A 20860-nucleotide genomic window follows, 5' to 3' on the forward strand; every position below is an offset into this window, starting at 1 on the left:
TTTATTATTTTTATTATTATTATTTATTATTTATTATTATTGCAAACTATACAGATTCTGAACTATACTAAATTTGCTTATACTATATTTAAGTTTAGGAAAACAATTTTTAATTAATTTAAAACTTTTAATTTAACTCTGAAAGTTATATTTTGTTAAAATTTAAAAGTTATTTTCAATTAGTTAATGAAAATGATTATTTTATTCAATCAGTTTTTATAAAAATATTATTTCTGTTTTTAAATAACTTATTTACCTTCAAATTAAAATCGATCTATTTAATTGCAAATGATATAATTATGTGTATGTATGTTTATCCATTATAAATAACAACATTTTTATGATTATATAATAATGATTTAGGTTTGTTCAAATTGAAATCCTGCAATTGTTTTTGGGTGTATAAGATAAACGAACTTCCGCGGGTGTGAATATTTTTATAGTTACAGTTACAAAACAAGATATTTAATATATCATTCTTTGGTGTATGTGAATTGATAAAAATTAATATTTTTATGGCATAAACTGTAATTATTATTATTATTTTGTTACTATTTAACAGAATATAATAATTGTCTTTTTAAAGTGTATTAACTGAGACAAAGGATATACCTACGATATACATTCTCAGGTAGGAAATGCTGAATTTAAAATATTTATTCAAGCCATTTAGGCATATGGGAAATTATGTATTTATTACTATGGAGGTAAATACAGTCTGTTACAAATAAACTTGAGAATATATTTATTTTTTTTTTACTCAAAACTAAAGTTATTCTAAAGACATGAACTATTATAATATATAATATTTTATAAACTTCAATATACTAATCTACGTTATCTACGTAATCTATGATATTTAAGCCTTCAATGGTCTGCGGATGTAGTTGAGTAAAAACTTCTAAAACCCTCCCATCCAACTTGAAATAATTCCCTTTTTTATCATTGTTATCTATGATATGGATTTACTATGACATAAAATGTAACTCGTAACCATTTCGAAAAAAACTAGACAGCCGTTAAAAATCATGACATTTTTTTCGTTTTTTTTTTTAAAAAAAATATACATTTATATATATCACTAAGGGAATTATGATAAAAACTCTGCATGCAAACTGTGTACATTTTCTCCTCTCCGTCCAAGAATTTTAAATGCGTCTCGCGCGTGTAATGAATGTTCGGGCACGTCTTCGGTGCGTAAGTCCTTGAGTGCTAAAATGGAATCCGAAATAACGCCACGATGCCATTCTACTACTATGAATATCATTATTGTTACTTGGCGTGTCATTTTCGTACAATAAGTGTACCCGGCATTTATTTTATTTTTTTATTTTTTTACTCGCCCCACCGGAGTTCCGGGTGATGTTACCCATTGCTAGCCTTTGACGTAGGTACCTACTGTATCATTATGTTATATGTGTAAAAGTCAACCAAATGAGATTAAAAGTTAATTATGGAAAAATAAAAAAATATATCTAGCTATACTCCTACATAAATACAATAAGTAAATTAATGCACGGTGATATACTGTTCAAACGTCTTTGTTGTTTGGAGCACTTAACATAATTGTTATCCTACTTCGTCTTATTTTTACAACCGTTAAAATCTTATTCCTCATCAGTAGTTATACATGGTTTTAGGTAACTATTCATCCAGAAAACTGTGTACTTTCCTTATCAATTGGCGGTTTTGTTGCTGAACTACGCCGATTAATGCTTAAATAATGATTAACAACAAACGTGCTGGATAATATTATCGCGTATTCATATAATTTAACTATTTTGTTTTAAAAGCTTAATGCACTAAAACTGAAAAATATTAATAAATAATTACTATTTGTGTTACCTATAGAAAAAAAATTAATATGCACATATCAAACATCCAACGGTGTGACGTGCGTGGATATTTCTTTTGGATTTGTTCCAATAGTTATGAAATAACTATTGGAATTAGGTCTTAAAAAATAAAACAAATAAATGCAAATTGACACTCTAAAATAAGTAGAGCTACTTAGCCTACATTAAAAAAATTGTATTAAGGTGAAAATATATTCATACGTAGAAAAAAATATAACACTTTCTCTACGTCTGATGTGTGTGTTTGTGTGCAATGTTAAACATGCTCTTATTTCATATTAAGTAAAAAAAACAAGTGAGACGATTTAATTAGACTGCCATAGAAATGATCTATAAATGCGTATATTTATAAAATACCGGTTGTTAAATCGTAGAAATCAGATAATCGCCTTCAACCATAATTCGCAGTGGGTGAAAACGACACAAAATATTAACGTAGTTATTCCTTTTTGCTTGGGTACTTTATAATATCGATTTTGTTAATTTATTTATTTTTGATATTTAAACATCAAAACAAATTTATTAGTTCCCAAGATTTTCAAAACTAAATTTATACATGCGTGCTGCATTCATTTTATAATGCATAATTTGTTTATAATATATTATAATATTTTCTCTCCCTATATACGATTGTAATACAAACTACATGTAATAATAATAAATAATAAAAAAAAAAAAAATTGGAAATTCAATTAAAATTATTAATAAAATATCTCTAGGATTCTTAGTCTTTTGGGGGTAATATCGGTTTTCCATACATTATCCATTAAAAGTTCTAATATTATTTTCTTTTTGTAAACCATAATAAAATCCTATTGAATCATAGGAATCAAGATAAAGAATATGATTTAAGCTAAACTGCCGTACCTACGAAAGAGTAGTAACCCTTTTACGTTTGAGTAACTGCTATTTTTGTGTTTAAAATTACTAACACCTGCGTATAATTATTTTTAGCTCAGTGTAGCCTAATGCGTCTTATGTACGTTAAAAGTTTTATGTTGCAGATATTAAAAAAAATATACAAAATAATAAGTTATATTTCTTGGTATTAATATAGAGAATGTACTATAACTAATATTATTGAACTTATGTGGTTTTTGTATTTAATTATTTAATTTTATATACATTATCCTACGTTTTTTTATTTATATTAATTACTAGTTTCATAAAAATGTATTGATATTTTTAAATGTTACTATCAAATGTTTTTATTTTTATTTTATTAATTCTGGTAAAAAATAAATATTACTCTGATTTTTATGATTTATTCGATTCTATGTATCTAATATATATGTTTCTTAGAATTTTAAAAATTAAAATGTTTAAATTATATATGTAATAATAAAAGAAATAAATACAAAATTGATAGTTTCTCTCAAAATATTTTTATTGTCTTAACTGTTCTTATATTAAAAAATATATCAAATTAATTTCTCTGTTGATATGATTTGTTTGAAATTTAAAATTAAATTTGTAAATTCGATTCTATATAATATAATATATATTTCAGAATTCTACAAATTTAATTTTTAATTTTAAACAAAACATGTCTACAGAGAAATTCATTTATTATATTTTTTAATATAAAAAAATAAAGTCGATAAAAATATTATAAGAGATACTTTCAATTCTTAATTAATTTGTTTTAATGTAATTCGGTATTCTGGATGTACATTGGTTTAATACCAATTTTAAAGTTTTGAACTTCATTAAAAAATAAAACTCAGTATACAATATTTTTTAGTAAACGTTTTGATGAAATACAAAACTTTAAAGACAACTGATATCCAACATGATTATGAGTTATTAATGGGGAAGATAAATGTACTGCAAGCTCTTGTTCTTGAGTACGTGACTTCGTGCCACCATGTACAAGTAATTATAACTAATAACTAGTGATAGCAATTGAAGCTATTTCATTATCATTTTGAAGCTATTGAAGCTGATATTCTTAGGTAGACAATGATATCTTTAGTATTCTCAAAAATGATTTTAAGTACTTTTATAATAAGAATTTCCATCCCATAATATTTATTTGGATGTATTATTTTGTAAACAATGTGTTTATTACTTTGTTTTTTTAATAAAATTAACATATAAATATATCTAAAAAATTATGAATATTATACTATTAAAATTAATGTGATATTATTTAGTGTTACAAATAAAAACGTATTTTTAAAACATTGAACAGTTAACTCTAGTTATGATACGTGTAATAAATTCTTAAGTAAATGGTTCGTAGAATAGAAAGGTACAAGTAGAATCGTTAGATCTAATCCATTGATGGATTTTATAGGAAGGTTGTTTGTCTATAAACTAAAAAAGTGCTATTTCTCAAGATACGTATATGGATAAACATATATCTTACATATTTGTTGCACGTACATTCCTGTATACTATTTGTACAGCTTTATAATTTTGCATTAAAATATGTCAAGAAAGTATATTATTTATAAATTATTATATCGTATGTTATCTGATTGCTCTTACTGGCTGGCAGATGATCAAGTGTTTGAAAATAAGTCTGAAAGAAAGTGCATTGTTCGATAAATATGACGTGTTATACGTTTCGGGATTAAACGATTACAGAGAAATATTTTAAAAATAAACTAAATTTAATTCTTAACTTAAAAAAAAAAACAATATGACTATTAATTGTGAAAAAATGAAACATTAAATTTTTTAGTTAAAGTTCGTGTACTATACGCCTATACTTAACTTAAATTTTGTTTGTTTAAAAAAATTTGTTACTGAAATTGATTTTTTCTTTTTTTTTCTTTTCTAAATATGACTTATGATTCACATAAGTATTAATATAAATAACACTTACTGCATTTCAGATGTCTCTGTTAACTTTAATTTATAATTTGTTAACACCTTAAAAATCGATTTTTCTTTAATACATGCCTGATTATAAATTATGTACCTATTTAAAGTATTTTTTAAATTTCTTTGTATAATGTTTTTCTTGTTATTAGAATTTAAGTTCAATAAATTTCATATACTTACATAATAGATCATTTTTTATAAATATTTAATTTTGTTGGAGAAACATGGAGATATATTTCTATTATCATTTTTCAAATATTTTTTGTATATTTATAATTTATCAATTATTTTTCATTTCGAAATATATTCAAGTAGTGAAATAATCTGATATTGTTGATAAAACATTATTTCTTCTTATATTTAATTAAAATTTATAGCATAAACGCCTTAAAATAGGAGAAGATTTGATCTTGTGTACGTACTAATCTTACACAATAGCGTTACTACCTACGTTTGTGTGCTTCTATTTGTGAAAAGAAGTACATAGAAGATTTCCGTATCATTCTTGAAGCTTATCACAGTATGGAATAGTGACACTACGAGACAACGGAAAATGCGACAAACGAATAGTATACTGTTGTCCGCCAAACACCACTGCCATTTCCACTACTGCCGGGATAACTTGACTGCGGCAGTCAAGATTAATGGTTACGTAGGGCTAAAGGTCTATCGAGGGATTTACAGATGCTAAACGTTTGACAAGCGAATACATTTTTCATGTCTTTTCGGATAGCAGTCAGGCGGCTGTTGGAAAAAAACAGAAACGAAGTTGTAAAAAAATACAAAAACAAATCACCACTTCTGTATAAAACTACCGGAGAGGGTCAGCATCAAGCGTCGGGAGAAATGTCCTCTGTGGCAAAAATAAAAATAAATATACTGATAAAAATAATCTCTCCCATATGAACAATAATTTAAATGTGTCTATTTGTACACATCGCGGCGGAATAGGTCCAATAACTCAGTGGTACTTACCACGACGAAGAATGGTAGTTTATATCGTGTGCAACATTGCAAATAGGGAGCAGCTTCTAATGGAAGTCAATTTTGATTTCACTGAATGTACTTATAGAACGGCTGCGAACATATTGCAGTGTCTATTAATTTAGGAGGTTGAAAATGTAAGGAGTCAGAAATGATTTCTTGTCATTAGTGTTTCGCGCATGAAATGTATATATAGGCGCGCACTTGTAGAAGTGTATAATATTGTTGTGTATTTAATATAGCGAGTCGTATAGTGACTGATGTTTAGACGTTAATTCATTCGCCGATGAGAATCTTTAAGGGTCTTTGATGTGTTGGTATATAAGACGTAGAAGTTTCTTTGCACTTTGAAATGCTTAATTTTATCACAAATGGTTAATTGCCTCAATAATTTGTGATATATGGTGCATTGTATCAATTTATATTACCTAGTATGACATTCATGCTTATATGGTTTCTATACAGTTTTGTGTATAAAAGTTGTGTTATCAATACTTGTATTTTAAATCCCAATTTTTTATTTTAGAAATAAGTAAAAATCATTATTCAAAAATATTTGTGTATACTATTTTTGATATGTTTTACTTAGACGTGTACGGTGTATTTTTTTATATATAACCGTCACTGCATTATTAATGGCCCGGGCTCACTGTACGTGTCAGTTCGTAGTTGAATCCTTTATGCACAAGTGGTTTATACATTTGAATGTCAATAAAAATAAAATTATTTCTATTCAAACCAAGTATTATATTAATTTTCAACAATGCTGCTTACACGTGTTATTATATTTTATGGGTATGTAGAACGCGTTTTATAAGGGCACTATAAAAGAACTTTGTATGTATATACGTATTGCAAAGAATTTTTTTCTATATTATTGCAACTTTGTGGTAAAAATTAAGATGCATTAATAAAAAGTACTGAGATTAATATAATATTGTACTTATCTTGCTAAAATTAATTTGGGTACACTTTATAGTGATTTTACTTAAAAGAGTAACTATACAATATTATACAATATACATATTATATATATTTATTACCTAACGGTTATGGTCTTCAATTGAGTTTCCAGCTATTAAATTAATTTCGAATAGGTGTATTAACTGGATTTATTGCAATCAAAAATCATATTAATCGATGTTTTACAAGTGGGCATGTTTGTATATGGTGAATTAGCATTATGAAATTGATTCTAAGTCAGTCAATATGATTTATGAACAAACACTCCCTTTTGAATTTCGCCTACAATATTTGATATGCAAACATATTCGCTTACGTTATAAATGAATTCGGGTATATAATATATATATATATATGTATATATATTACGTAGAAAATTTAATAGAATCCAATAACTGCACAGATGGAATTTAAAAAAAAATAATAATAAATAAATGTCTGCAGACTGAATAAAAGTCATATGCATTTTGTCCACCGCGAGGTTATTGTATTGTGCAAACCCTACCAACTTTATTGGAAATAAGTCGTCTATGTCAAAGTCGTATACGATGTAATGTTATATGGAGGATAATATAATGCCAAAAACCATATTTGGATAAACTTAATTGGATTAAAAAGTATTTATAAATTTCATATTAATTACAGTGGGTATTTCCTTATTATAATAGTGTTGAAATTGTTATATGTATAATACTCCCTCCTCCACATTTGTACGTTATATATATTATAATACTTTTTTATTCATAACTTTTATTTATAAAAATACGTACCCACAGCACTTACATAGTTATAAGATTAAAACTTTTATTATTGTCTTATCGCACGTGCGTTTTGTTTCTCGGCTGCTTATACCCGTATAGAGGATATTGGTACACAGAAACCCATCTGTTGTATTAAAGGATCATGGAATATTATTCGACTTTTGGTTTGAGTACAGTTTTTTTCCCTGCAAATCGACTGACACTCTTCACTTCTTCTCGTATCATGCGCCTCTATGTTCAGTATTTATCCGAAGTGATGAGATTAAATTTTAAATATATACGTATTGATTAATCGAAGTCTAGATCAATTTGAACGGATCAAGAACAAAATTGAATAGAAATGTATTATATATGATATTTTGCTAAGTATAGAAAGTTTTAAAGTCTATTTCAAACTTTCAATCTATTTATGGTTTTTATATGAAACAATTATTACTTATGAGAAAAATAAATTACTATTATTTTACATTACAATTAAGTTCAAACTATAGAAATGTATTATACATGTCTAGATTACCAAATAATTTCATTAATAAATACAATATATTCTTATTAATGGTATACTGTTTATTGACAAAGTATTAAAATAATACGCATTATATAGTTTGGTATGTAATTACGCAATGTTATTTTGTTATGGTTAAAATTTAAATTGACTAGTGTTATTATAATTAAAATGTGTCCAGTCAAAACTTTTATTTTGTAAATAATATATTAATTGTTCGTTTAACGTTTATGTGGCTGTCATAATTTCTGTTTTAATTTGTTTTAATCATCTAAGTGGTTATTTTGTAGGTACTCATTATTATATTAGTTAGTAACAATAATTTATTAATAAACGATATCAAAAAGAATAAAACTAATTATGTAAAAATAAAAGTGGAAAGTCATTATGTGCATATCTACATCCAGTTTAAATGAAAAATACTTTGGGGTGTGCGAAGAAAAAGATGTCCACACGCGACGGTGATGCATTGTCGTTGCCGTTATGATGGTTTTTTTATATTTTAATAACGACCAGTCACCAGAAACCTTATATATATATATTAAATACGTTTGTATTTTTATTATTATTTTATTGCCCGGGGAATCGACTTTTACGTTCATAAATACTGTTGTATCGGTGGTGGCAGTAGTGGTCAAGAAAAACCCGCCTGACTGAGTTGGTCAAATTTGTATTTTTCCATTTAAGTAGAATCTTGCCTTTTTTGACAGAAAGGGTAACCAATATTAATGATTATATACTGTGACCGGGGCCCTCAAATTGTCTAGCAACACGAGAATCGTTAATATCGGTAATGGGCTCACAGCACGAATTGTGCGCACCACCACCAGTGCTACCCCTCCACTTCAGATGTAGTTTTTATATACCAAAAGCCTAATAATACGAATATAACCTCTTACCACCACCTCTTCCATGGGTCTGTCTTCGTGTTCAGTTCTCCCCCGTCCCGTCGCGTGTGTTGCAGTATACCCGCCGCCGTCACTGTTATAACGTACTTCCTCTCTACCGCCTGACTCGTAAATCGTAGAATGGGTTATCGAAATTTCTCTATTATTATCCAGCTGGCGGTGGCAGTGGTTTCAATATATAGCGCGTTGAGGAAGTTGTACTATAGTAATGTCACCTATGTCATGTCGGTAAAAGTAATTTTTGACTCCCCCACCGCCGCCTCCCTTCTCCTTAATACTATACGCGGCAAATCGGCTGTATCGATATTATTATATAACGAACAAGAAAAAATCTTTTTACATATTTGATATAAAAAAACACAAAATATACAAACTACACGTATGCATATTTAATATGTATATATACTATATAGTATAATAATACGGTATAATATCACCAAAAAAAAAAAAAAAATAGCGACTTCGACACGTGGACCACCTCTTACGACCGCCGGCGTTCCAGTTATGCAATTTCGGTACACGCGCGCGCTGCAGCCGCAACGGAGTCGGACGTGTGCACGGCGCACCCAAACCGTTTGATAAATGATTACGACGCGCGCGTGAGACGATACACTATTACGGTACATATGGTCGCTGAGGCAGTCCGTCGGTGGAATATATAGAAACGCGTGTTATCCGTGTGGATATATCGTATTGCTGTACTTATACGCACACACACCCTACTGCTCGTACAGCCTCTCTAAATACGACTTCAATCTCGTGTAAAATATATTTTCGGTATAATATATGTGCACAAGGTAATAGAAATAACACACACAATATGTGTGTGTGCATACGCGAGCATGTGTGTCCGGGTGGGGAAAGCGGGGTGGTTCCAAATTTCTCATCGCATACGTTATTTGTCCTCCGTGCGCTCGCTCGTACAATATTCGACGGGGCCGTGCACGATCCTCCTCCCCGACACCACCGGCCCGTCGCCCCTTCGAGTTCGACTTACGGGCGTTTTGTCGGTTTGTAAATTATTCTCGGGTTTGTGTTTTGCGCTGCCTACGCATGCTCGAAAACGTCGTTTTTAATCGTGCACAATGTGTTCGTGTGCACGCGTTTACTCTGGCAATTATAAATAAAATACACACGCGCCAGTGAAATTCTCCCGGAAAATTCATCCGCTTTACTAACGCTAAAAGTATGCTTTAGTGCCGAATTGTTGCTTATTCATTGTCGCTCGGATTTTCATTCCTTAACATATTTTGAATGAAATCGCGTCCACAATCAAACGTAACTTCCACCACATTTTTGCCGTGATATTTTCCATCATAATTATTCTTCTTTACACTCTTGCTATAGTTGTATTCCTTTGTTAGTTTAGTTGTTGTTATTTGTTAATGTTATTATTATTATTATTGCTTAAATCCTTGCTCCGAGTTCAACGTCTTGTGTATGTGTTACAGGAAACGAGCTTAAGTGACAGCCTTTAGCGGTAAACAGTAATTAACGTCGGGATTAAGTTGTTATTATCTCACCACTTTATGTGAGATTAACTTAAAAGCTAATAGAAATATCCTATTATATGGTTTCTTAAACGTTAATTTTTCTTATTTTCTGATTGTTGTTTATATTATATCGAACTCAATATAAACCTTTACCTATTCCATCAGAATTATCAAATTGATCGGAAATCGTACATAGTTGTTATCCATATTTTGTTATTTGCCAATAAACATAATTTTTGACGGTCAACTAAAAACCTTAACACTTTCGATCATCAAAAAAGTATTGACGAGCTAACATAAATAAAGGGCGTAGTTTCACTAACTTAAAAGCCTTTGTGGGTGTGGTTGTCTCACGCTGACTGACACACCTTTCAAACTATAAAGGGAATGGTATTCTCATCAACCCTTTTAATTTACTTTCGAAGAACATGTCGGATCATTTCGAAATGGAATTTGATGTAACACATAAGGACTATAAGTACAATGTATATCATTTCCTTTAATATACATATTATTTTAACTGGTTTTACATCAAACTCCTTGATTAAAGTTATTTTTATTAGTATAACTATCTAACAAAATGCTATTAAATTAATTGTCTTAACCATGTTAAAATACGAAATAGGTTTGAAATGATTTGGTGTTCAAAATTGAATCGAATAATATATAGTTTGGAACATTTTCAACAGTATTATTATTTTTATTATTACCAGAAATTCATATACATATCATTAACGTTTTTTTTGACAATATGTGGTGTGCTTTTTTCAAAGTATAATTTAATATTGAATGCAACGCGTCAGCGATTGAATAAAACGTTAACAAAATTATGTTTTTGAAAACACAGCATGAATTTACCATATAGAAGAATTTCTGAGTATTAATGTAATATAATGTAAAACTGATTGGTAAAAAAAAATAACACAAACTTTCTTTTTTAACGAAGTATTATTCTCTTGATCTATACAACTACTGATTTTAAAGCGGTCGAGTTTGTTATCTCTTTTTGTATTAGTTAATATCAATGAGCCGTCCCCTAGATATATAGTCGTTTGCATAATAAATAATGATTTGGAAAGGCAAAAGAAAAATGAAAACTCAACCTATTGATAATATATACTCTTGTGAATACAAAATGTACATAGTTAAGTTTATATTAATATTTATATCTTAACATAATACCTATATAATATAGTGCCTGGTGTTTGAGTTTATTGCATTCTATATATATATATATATATATATATATATTAATCATAATATATCTCATTACTCATTAGTATACAGTTAACTTATAAATATATTTTTTTTTTGTTACAGGTGAGTGGGTTATTACAAGTATTATAACAAGTATAAGATAGCAATCGTGAGTACAAAAAATATTAATACAATTCCCAATTTTTCTTTTAAAAGACGTCATAAGTCTCCAGTGTACTTAAATTTTTAATTTTTGTCTATAAAAATCATACTTAATTACAGTAATGAATACTATATTGTCTGCTTTAATATAACCCAATAAATGTTGAAGTATGTGTTATAGTATGCATTAAAAATAGATAAAATAGTTAAAAAATATGATGTTTTGTTGTTGTTAGTTTTAAATAATAACAAAGAAAAAATAATCACCATTAAAGTAAATAAATCTTCAATGCGATAGGTACTATTCAAAACGAAATTTTGAATAAATTTCTTATCCGATGTCTTCTTTTTTGCTTATCTATAATTTATGAAAAACATAAAATAAATCTCATTTTAACTCAAAAATATTACCAAAACTGAAAAAAAGCATTAAAAATCTTTATCCTTAAAATAATGTAACATTGTACAATTTTATTTTTTGTGTAATAATTAGTAAATGTTATAAAAACTGGGACCGAAGTATGTGTATAGAGCTGTTTAGTCCTTTGAACATATTCAGATTTACTAACAGAAACTATTCAGTCTGGCGTTTAAATTACTATATTCGTTACATTACAAAGTAAAATTAAATTATGATTATCAAAGCTGAGGTAGTTAAAAAAAAAAGATAACAATTTTATTATATCTATTTATTATATTTGATGGAAAATATTATTCGAGTAATTTTATTCTGTCTGCAGTAAGAGAAGGCCCATTTAAAGGGTATTTCCACAACGTAAGGTAATAGTGAAACATTAAACGAGTATAAATTAATGCCGTTTGAAAGAAAAAAAAATGTAACTATTAAGGATTATTATAACATAATACATGTGTCATATAGCACCACCTGGTGTATAGTATATACGTACAATTTAACATCGAGTAATGTTTTTCAGTTATTTAAACATTCAAATGATCGGCCCAATGAATATTTTACACGTTAACAAATTATAATAGTTTAAACATGGTTTATACGGTTTTGTATACGGTCGAAATGTATAAAATGATTTCAAGAAACTATAGCGAAAGGTTGCTGCAAGATAGTTGTCAGTGATCATGACTCTTATTCCACTTCCTCCTCCGCTCTATTTATATTATATTATCTTACTGTGCACGACTTAACTAGTCAAACAATAATGTACTTTCTCGCAAGATGTTTCGTGTTTATCTACAAATTGTTATTTTATGAACAGTTTACAATAATAATATGTTTTCAATTTTACCAAATCATATTAACTTAAGTACTATAATTTGCTGCAGGTATGCGTATTATGGCAATATAATGCTCCATAAAATGTATTTTGATATGCGTAGGTATATTACCTTTATTTAATATATATCTATTACCTATTGGTAGTTTGATGATACTAGGGGAATCCGTATTATGATGTCATGGTTCATAAAATACTACCAGTGTTAGTTATCTAGGGAATACAAATGGTATATTGTAATACGAAAAAAGTAAATTACTAAAAAAATCGACTATATATTGCATTGCTACCAGTTTGTGGTTTTTATAGACCTAAGTACATCTTAAAAATATTTATCATATTAATAAATAACTTCCATCTTATATTAACCCCCTTACATCAAACCTTGTCACTCTTACAATTTCCTCTAGAAGGCTCAAAAGAAGGTTGTGTCAAGATATTATTGCTTAATCTAAAAATAATTAAATAATTAAAAAAAAACTAGTAAAGATAGTGTTACACTAGGTGACTCCTCTCATTAAATCGCTCAACTATTATCTAATATTCTTATTGTTCCTAAACGAACCCATTGTATAAATCTATCATATAAATAACAATAATAATAATTCAAATATTAATAATTATATTAGCTGCTGCTGTATACGTATTTTTCTTTTTTCACTATAATAAAATGTCTATGTAGTCAGATTTGTTGACATGTTTCAATAAAATGACAAGAAACTTGAGTTATGCGCATTACAAAAATCTTCCTTCCTAGTTCATTTCATATGCAAATTAAACATACTCATAGAATTTCTGTGAAATTGAATACACAACTCGTGTGAGTTTTCAATCAAATTAACATTACACATCATAGTTGGATAAATGGTTTTCTTTGCATTCATACATAAAACATTAAAATCTTTTTTGAATTTTTTTTTAGCACAAATTTATAAGATTTATGTATTTCTCAGTATTATAGTTAAATATTTAAAAACAATTAATATTTATTTTATTCAATTAATTGTATTTAATTCGTTAATTATATAATATAAATTAATTTAAAAATAAAATATTTAAATCGTCATAAGTAAAATACAAAAACGAACGCTTAAACACGTAGGTATGTGTTATTGGCCATAGTTGTATTTTTAAATTTTTGATCTCGTTTCGCTAACTATAACTTGTCCAGTTCATCCTGGTATTGGCGATCGTTACAATTTCTAAAAATCAGTGGTAACACGATGGCCAAGATGAACTAGACGAGTTATAACTTTCACTACGTATGTTTCTATAATTTCTATATGAAATACTTTTCACAAAAAATATAATTAAAATTAAATAAAAACGTTTTTCATTATACTAACAAAAAATATTTTTATCGATATGGGCTAATTTAAATCATGTTCCTATGACCTAGTTTAAAGGTTAGATGTTTTTATCCCTTCAGAAACCATACAAAAATTACTCGATTTAACTACGTTTCTGTATACTATATAGTACTATTCACAATATTTTGTATCAAAATTATTCTTATTTTTTCCTTAACGCTTAACGTTGTCAGCCATTATATTAAAAAAGTGATAAAAATATTTGGACTGTGATTGAAGTATTAAAAAAAAAAAAAATTATACGATGAATGATAACGATTTTTAAGAATGTTATTTTAAATTGTATAAAATGATAAATACTGTTACTGGCAGTTGTTTCCTCGTCAAATCATGTTTTCAGCTGTCATAGATTTTTTTAAGGTATGCAATTTTTGGATCGCTTAAAGGTCACGCAAACAATGTTATGCTGACAGAATTAATCAATTGCTCCTATTTATTTATTTTTTTTTATTTTTATTTTATTTTGTTTTTTTTTTTTGGCACGTTTTCACCACTGGTACCAATCATTCCCCATATCCCCTACTAAAGCATTGGGCGCCTTTGACGCGCTTTCCATTAGTCATTTTCCTATGCCAGAATCGGCTCATTTGTCATTAAAACACGCTATGTCGAGGTTGAGTAATGAAAATAATGTACCAAATTGTAATAATAATTGATTAATGCGAAATACCTTTTGTGGAAGTTATGGTGGGTGTGAGGTCTTGGGTAGCGGTGAAGTGAAGTTCAACGTGTACAAAAAAAAAAATAATAATAATAACACGACCCCGTAACCCTTCGCTATATGCTAAATATTAAAAATTAAAATGATAGAACCCCGCCCATGTTAGAATATATTGTTAAGCTTTTAACTTGAAAGTTCACCTACGAAAGAAAATACTATATGCTGTTAACTTTTTAACACTTATTTTCGTTTAACGATTTTAAATACATAAATTGTATTCCATAGTTCGTATATGTGGATTATATTGGCTGAATTCTTTTAAAAAATGGTTTTTCCAACCTCAAATAAAAGTTAAAATTGTAGTTTTATTTATTTAAGCTGTTATTAATTTGCATAATTTGTTGGTTTTTGATTTCTATGTTTTTGCATAACTTTAGAACTCATCAACAACATTCCAGTTGTTTTTTGGAACGAAATTTACTTAAAGCTATTTTTAATGAAATAAGTTTTGTTCAAATTAAAAAAAAAAAACCTATTAATCCCAGAGATTAAAATTTTGCGTTTAATATTGAATTTTAAATTTATTCCTCTACGTTTTATTTCAGCTTTGGCTTGGTATATATATTTATAAATCCATGTTTAAAATGTACCTTGCAATTAAAATGCATTTTATCCTAAATAAATGAATCGCCTAAGGTTTTTTCTCCGTGGATTCATAATAGTTTACTAGAATTATTTATTATGAATAGTATTTAATTGTTTACTTTACATTAAAATTAATTGTTTGTAAAGAACTTAACTAATAGCATTACCGTCTTAAACATAGAATCACACTTTTTGTCCTTTTCCTAAATGAGTAAAAAAGTTTTTTCTTAGACAGTGATCAGTCTTAATTCAATATTTTTTAGTTTCCCAGAATACTAATCTGAATAAAAAATAATATCAGTTTTTCTCGTTGGTATCTACAGTTGTGTTTTCAAACAAATGTTACAGATTAATTGTTTGGTGACACTAACTTATAATTTTTGCATTGTACTACTATACGATAAATTGTGATGAAGCTAATAATTAATAATAAATTTATCTTAGAATTAATTATGAAGTCTGTTCATTTATTTCTATGATGTCTAAAGAAGATGTTAGTGCTTAAGTATGATGTATAAATAAAAGTTGACTATTTTACCTATTTGTTAAAATTTCCTGCATGTTACATGTTAGCATATTTTTTCGTGCATTGTCTTGATTTTTAGTAATGTTTATAATCTATGAAGGCGGATTAAAAAGGATGAATGTATTTAAGATTTGTTTATAAATTAAATATATTATAAGTGTGTGAATAAACAAATAAATAAATACACACCAAACGAATAATAATGGTCAAGTAAAACTATACGATAAGTATATATTTATGTATAAAAAAGATGCTTTTATGTATTTTTCTGTAATATAGTCTTGACTCTTGGGTTTAAAATTAAGTTTAGAACGAGAATTTAAAGGTATGTTGTTTTATGATCTTTTGTGTTTTTAAGTAGCAATGCATCTTGTACAATTTAATACTGGGATTTTTCTGTTGGCATCACACACTGTCCAGAATACAATTTTTATATTATAAATGGTATGTAATAAAATAAATCTAATTTACGTTGTACATTGGAGTGCAATGTGCAATAAAATAAGTGTAGGAAGGTCCCGATTTTTATTATTTTTTATTATTATTATTATAGTAATTTAACATTCCAGACTCGAGCAACAATATGTCGTCATAATGAAAACGAAAGAAGGAAGGCTGGGTCATAACTTTCAAAAAGTTCAATATGTCCCAGCTTTGTTTCCCAACATTGGTGTGTTACACGTTTAACGAACTGTTTTTTCGCTGTTCTATATATGTATATATATATACCAACACACACATACAGTTGGCATATCGATAAGATGGATTTTATATTTTCTGTTTCTGTTTCTGTATAGTCTAAATAAATAAAAACAAAATGAAACAATAATAAACGTTGTCTGACGCATTTTAGTAGACCCACCGGAAAATCACTTTTGTGCCGGTGGGGGGATAAACAAATGCAACAAAAAAATAGTCGCTGTTTTCGCTCAGTATTGTCGAAGTTTACATTTGAACACGATATATCGTGTAAACAGCGACCACAAAACGATACGATTATATTTGAGAACATATATGATATATAGGTACTGCAGAAACACAATAATTGTTGAAAACTAATTCGATTATCCGTATAGAAATACCCATCTACGTTTATTTGATAAAATATAATGTACTTATGATCGCTCTTGAAATGTATATCACATATATATTGGCTCCGCGTTGAAATCGTACGTTTGCTTTGTTGAGTCTCGAACAACTGAGTATATCGCGAAGATATTAGAATCGTACCATAACTAAAATAAAATACCAAATATGCATATTGTTAACCTTTTTAAAATATGTTGAATTCGAATAAATTTTTATAAATTTATAAACTTAGAATCTTGGTAAGCCTATTTTAAATTATAATTAATTGTACATCGAGAAAGTTTCTTAAATGATATTCTTTATGTTTAATAGTTTTAATCGAAGTATAATCTAAAAGGCACCAGAGTGAAAATTAGATTTAAAATAAAAGAATTTTAAAATATTCATACCAACATCTCTGATATTTTTAATAATCTTCGCGATTTACAAAATTTTCGATGTACAAATAAACTGTGCGTACCTATGTAATTCTTAACGCATTTTAGTAGACCCGCCAAAATTTGATTTTCTTTTTGGTGGGGGGATGAATTGAATGCAATATAAAAATGTGTCGCTCTTTATTCGTAATTGGATTTTGTTTGAACTTCACTTATATCCCAGAAACAGCGGTGATACATATAATCTATAAGCACATCTCTTATCTCTCATAACATCTCTGATCTTTTTAATCTTCGCGATTTACTAAATTTGCGGTGTTCACATAAACTGCTCGTACCTATGTAATTTTTAACGCATTTTAGTAGACCCGCCAAAAATTGATTTTCTTTTTGGTGGGGGGATGAATTGAATGCAAAATAAAAATGTGTCGCCCTTCATTCGTATTCGGATTTTGTTTGGACTTCACTTATATCCCAGAAACGACGGTGATACATGTAGTCTATAAGTACCTATGTAATATAAACGATAAAAAAAAACATATAATACGTTGAGACGGGATGATACAAATGGTGTCCAAATGGCAATTGTGTACTGCGAGCGTTTTATAGCGTTCAACAAATATATAATGTCGACATCGAATGTAAATGTCAATGGATTACACGTGCACATAAACATAATTTTTTTTTCAAGTTTTGCTAAAGGGGTTTTCCGCAAAGGCCATGTATATTCACCTACCCCTTGTATATATTCTACCAACCAATACGTTTTACGGCAGTACGCTACAGTGGTCGAGCAGCACCTATCTTGTGTATATTGTTTAAAAAATGTCAGTGTAGGACGACATTTAAATGTCACGTCATCGTTAAGGTCGTTTTTGATAGTTTCTACGCCACTCGCCTCCCTCGAGGAATAATTGTAGTATTATAGTAGACGCGTACGAAATAATATAATTGGCTGACCTAAAACGTTTATAGACGTCCACTATGGACCAATTAGTTTAGAGTTAGGCATACACTAAAATACGCATGACTCGTCGTTAGTTTTATAAGCAGCTTAAATTGTTGATCCAAAACATCTGTCCGAACTGTACGAGTTGGAATTTCTAAATTAATTACTTGGGTCCGACTCGTAAGTACGACAATATTTAACAAACATGAAAACGCTTGCTTGCCTTCCTGATACCTCCATCACGCTACTTCGATATCATACAAGACTCGTGCAATAATGTACAGTTTGAAATCTGAAAATATATTTAGATTATATATTATATTACGATAAATTTTACGTTGGAACAGTATAATTGTACTCATTTCAAATTTAATGTGTCGCCAATGGCTCTAGTCTGTATTATCGTGTATAAATATTTTTAATCTCTCAATTACTTTTTAATGTTTGTTTAAATTTATTGCCAACAATGTAGTTTTAATAAATCCAGAACTCGATCCAAACAAACACCGTATATAGGTACAAAAGTTAATTGGATTATTTGAATTGTAGGTTTAACAAATAATTATTATTATTACACATATATTTGAGCGGTTTTGGGGAGATATGTTATTGTTTACACATTGTTGTTTTATATTATTATTATTACTGTGACTCAACTTTTGATGGTTGTCATATTCAAATCATTTTAACGAGCAATTTAATATAGAACCTACATTATACCCTTGTCGAGAGCTTTAAGTATTAAAATCCCATACATCTGTAAATTCTACAGAAATCATCCAAAATCCTTGTTTTGACTACAAATGTCATAAACAACAATGCTATATACTGAGAATACTTGGAGAAAGTTACAAGTTAAGATGCATTTATAAATTATGTACAATATCCTAGGTGGTAGGTAGGTTGGGCTTTAAGATAATGGAGTTTGTGTGTATTCAAAATATTAAATTGATATAGGTGTAGTCCGGACTTGGGTTTCCTTACACATATTTTGAATATTAATTAAGTTTATGATTTTGATTATAAATTATGAAACAAACGAACATTTCTTATTGGGATAATATATACAACGCAACACACGTTGTAAATTACTGTTATCACTAATAACAACAACCTATTTTAACCGTTAAATAAAATTAATTCGTTTATATTAAGAACATGTTCATTAAATGTAATAGAGTATAATATATTGATGGTAATTTATAACTATATTTTTGTATATAGTATTATGATTATTATAACAATACTATACACAATGAGACATGCCATTTGAAAAACACCGCAGATTGGTATATCGAAAAATTTGTTTATTGTTTGTATTGTTGCGTTATTGGGATAAATGTATGATGATATTTGCTCTTATTTATTTTAATAAGCAATGTATGGTGGGTTATTTTTTGTTTGGTTGGGTTATTGAAATATTGCTAGAAAGCATATAATTTAAGCACCGTGGTGGTATCTTGGTTGTTGTATACTTATATCGAAAAAAAAAAGGGATTTCGTTGAGGAAAACATCCATAAAGCCGTTGTTTGTTGGATACGCGACTATAATATAATATTATGCGATGAAATTCCATTATGTACCTTTGGTGTAGGGGTGGTTGATTAGTTTCTGCCGGGCATAGAAAAAGCATAACACGCCACTTGTATATACGCGTAACACTTAAGTGGTTTTACATTTTATTCCCTCGCGAAACTCAATTTTATAGTTTAAACATCTAGAAACGGTCTATTTTATTTTGATTTATTTTTTAACTTATTTTAACATTTATATATGAACAAAATCCTCACGTCAAAAACTAAACAATTGGAAAACATAGTAGTATTATTAATATAAAAAAAAAAAAAAAATCATAAAATATAATTTAAAATTTAAAGCTGTTTTAAGACTGAAAATATTTATGTCTTTCTGAGTAGTATACGCTTTTCTGTGTTAACGTGTACATTTATTGATTTCTGTAGATCAAAACACTTTTGCGCCGTTAAAAAAATACATGGTTTTAATTGATAACTGACCGAAATCATGTGTCATAGCTTAAGTCTATTTCTTACCATATTATATCCGTCTCAGTATATACGTATTAGCAATAGTACTTCTGTCGGGTTTATAGTAATCGTTTGTTTTGTTTCAATCGAACAATTAATGTCAGAATAATAAATCAACCGCATTGCAACTTAAACATTTTATTGTCAGTCCGCAGTGGGGTATAGTTGTCCCGCTACAACAACGATACCGCCTTCCTGTCGGCAGCGTGTAGAGAAAACTTCACCGAAGCTTACCACGCAAGCCATCGATGGCTGCAGTAGATAATAATATAATCCTACCCCGGTT

The 20860-nt window shown here is 28.4% G+C and overlaps 1 protein-coding gene across 14 annotated transcripts in view; it reads left to right on the plus strand.

Annotated features, from left to right (window-relative positions):
• The window catches only part of LOC114121075 (maternal protein pumilio), a 102098-nt gene that overhangs the window by 61342 nt on the left and 19896 nt on the right, over positions 1-20860 (plus strand). The gene's annotated exons all lie outside the window — the stretch shown is intronic.

This window comes from Aphis gossypii, chromosome 1, assembly GCF_020184175.1.
Source record: "Aphis gossypii isolate Hap1 chromosome 1, ASM2018417v2, whole genome shotgun sequence".
Classification (NCBI taxonomy): Eukaryota; Metazoa; Arthropoda; class Insecta; order Hemiptera; family Aphididae; genus Aphis; species Aphis gossypii.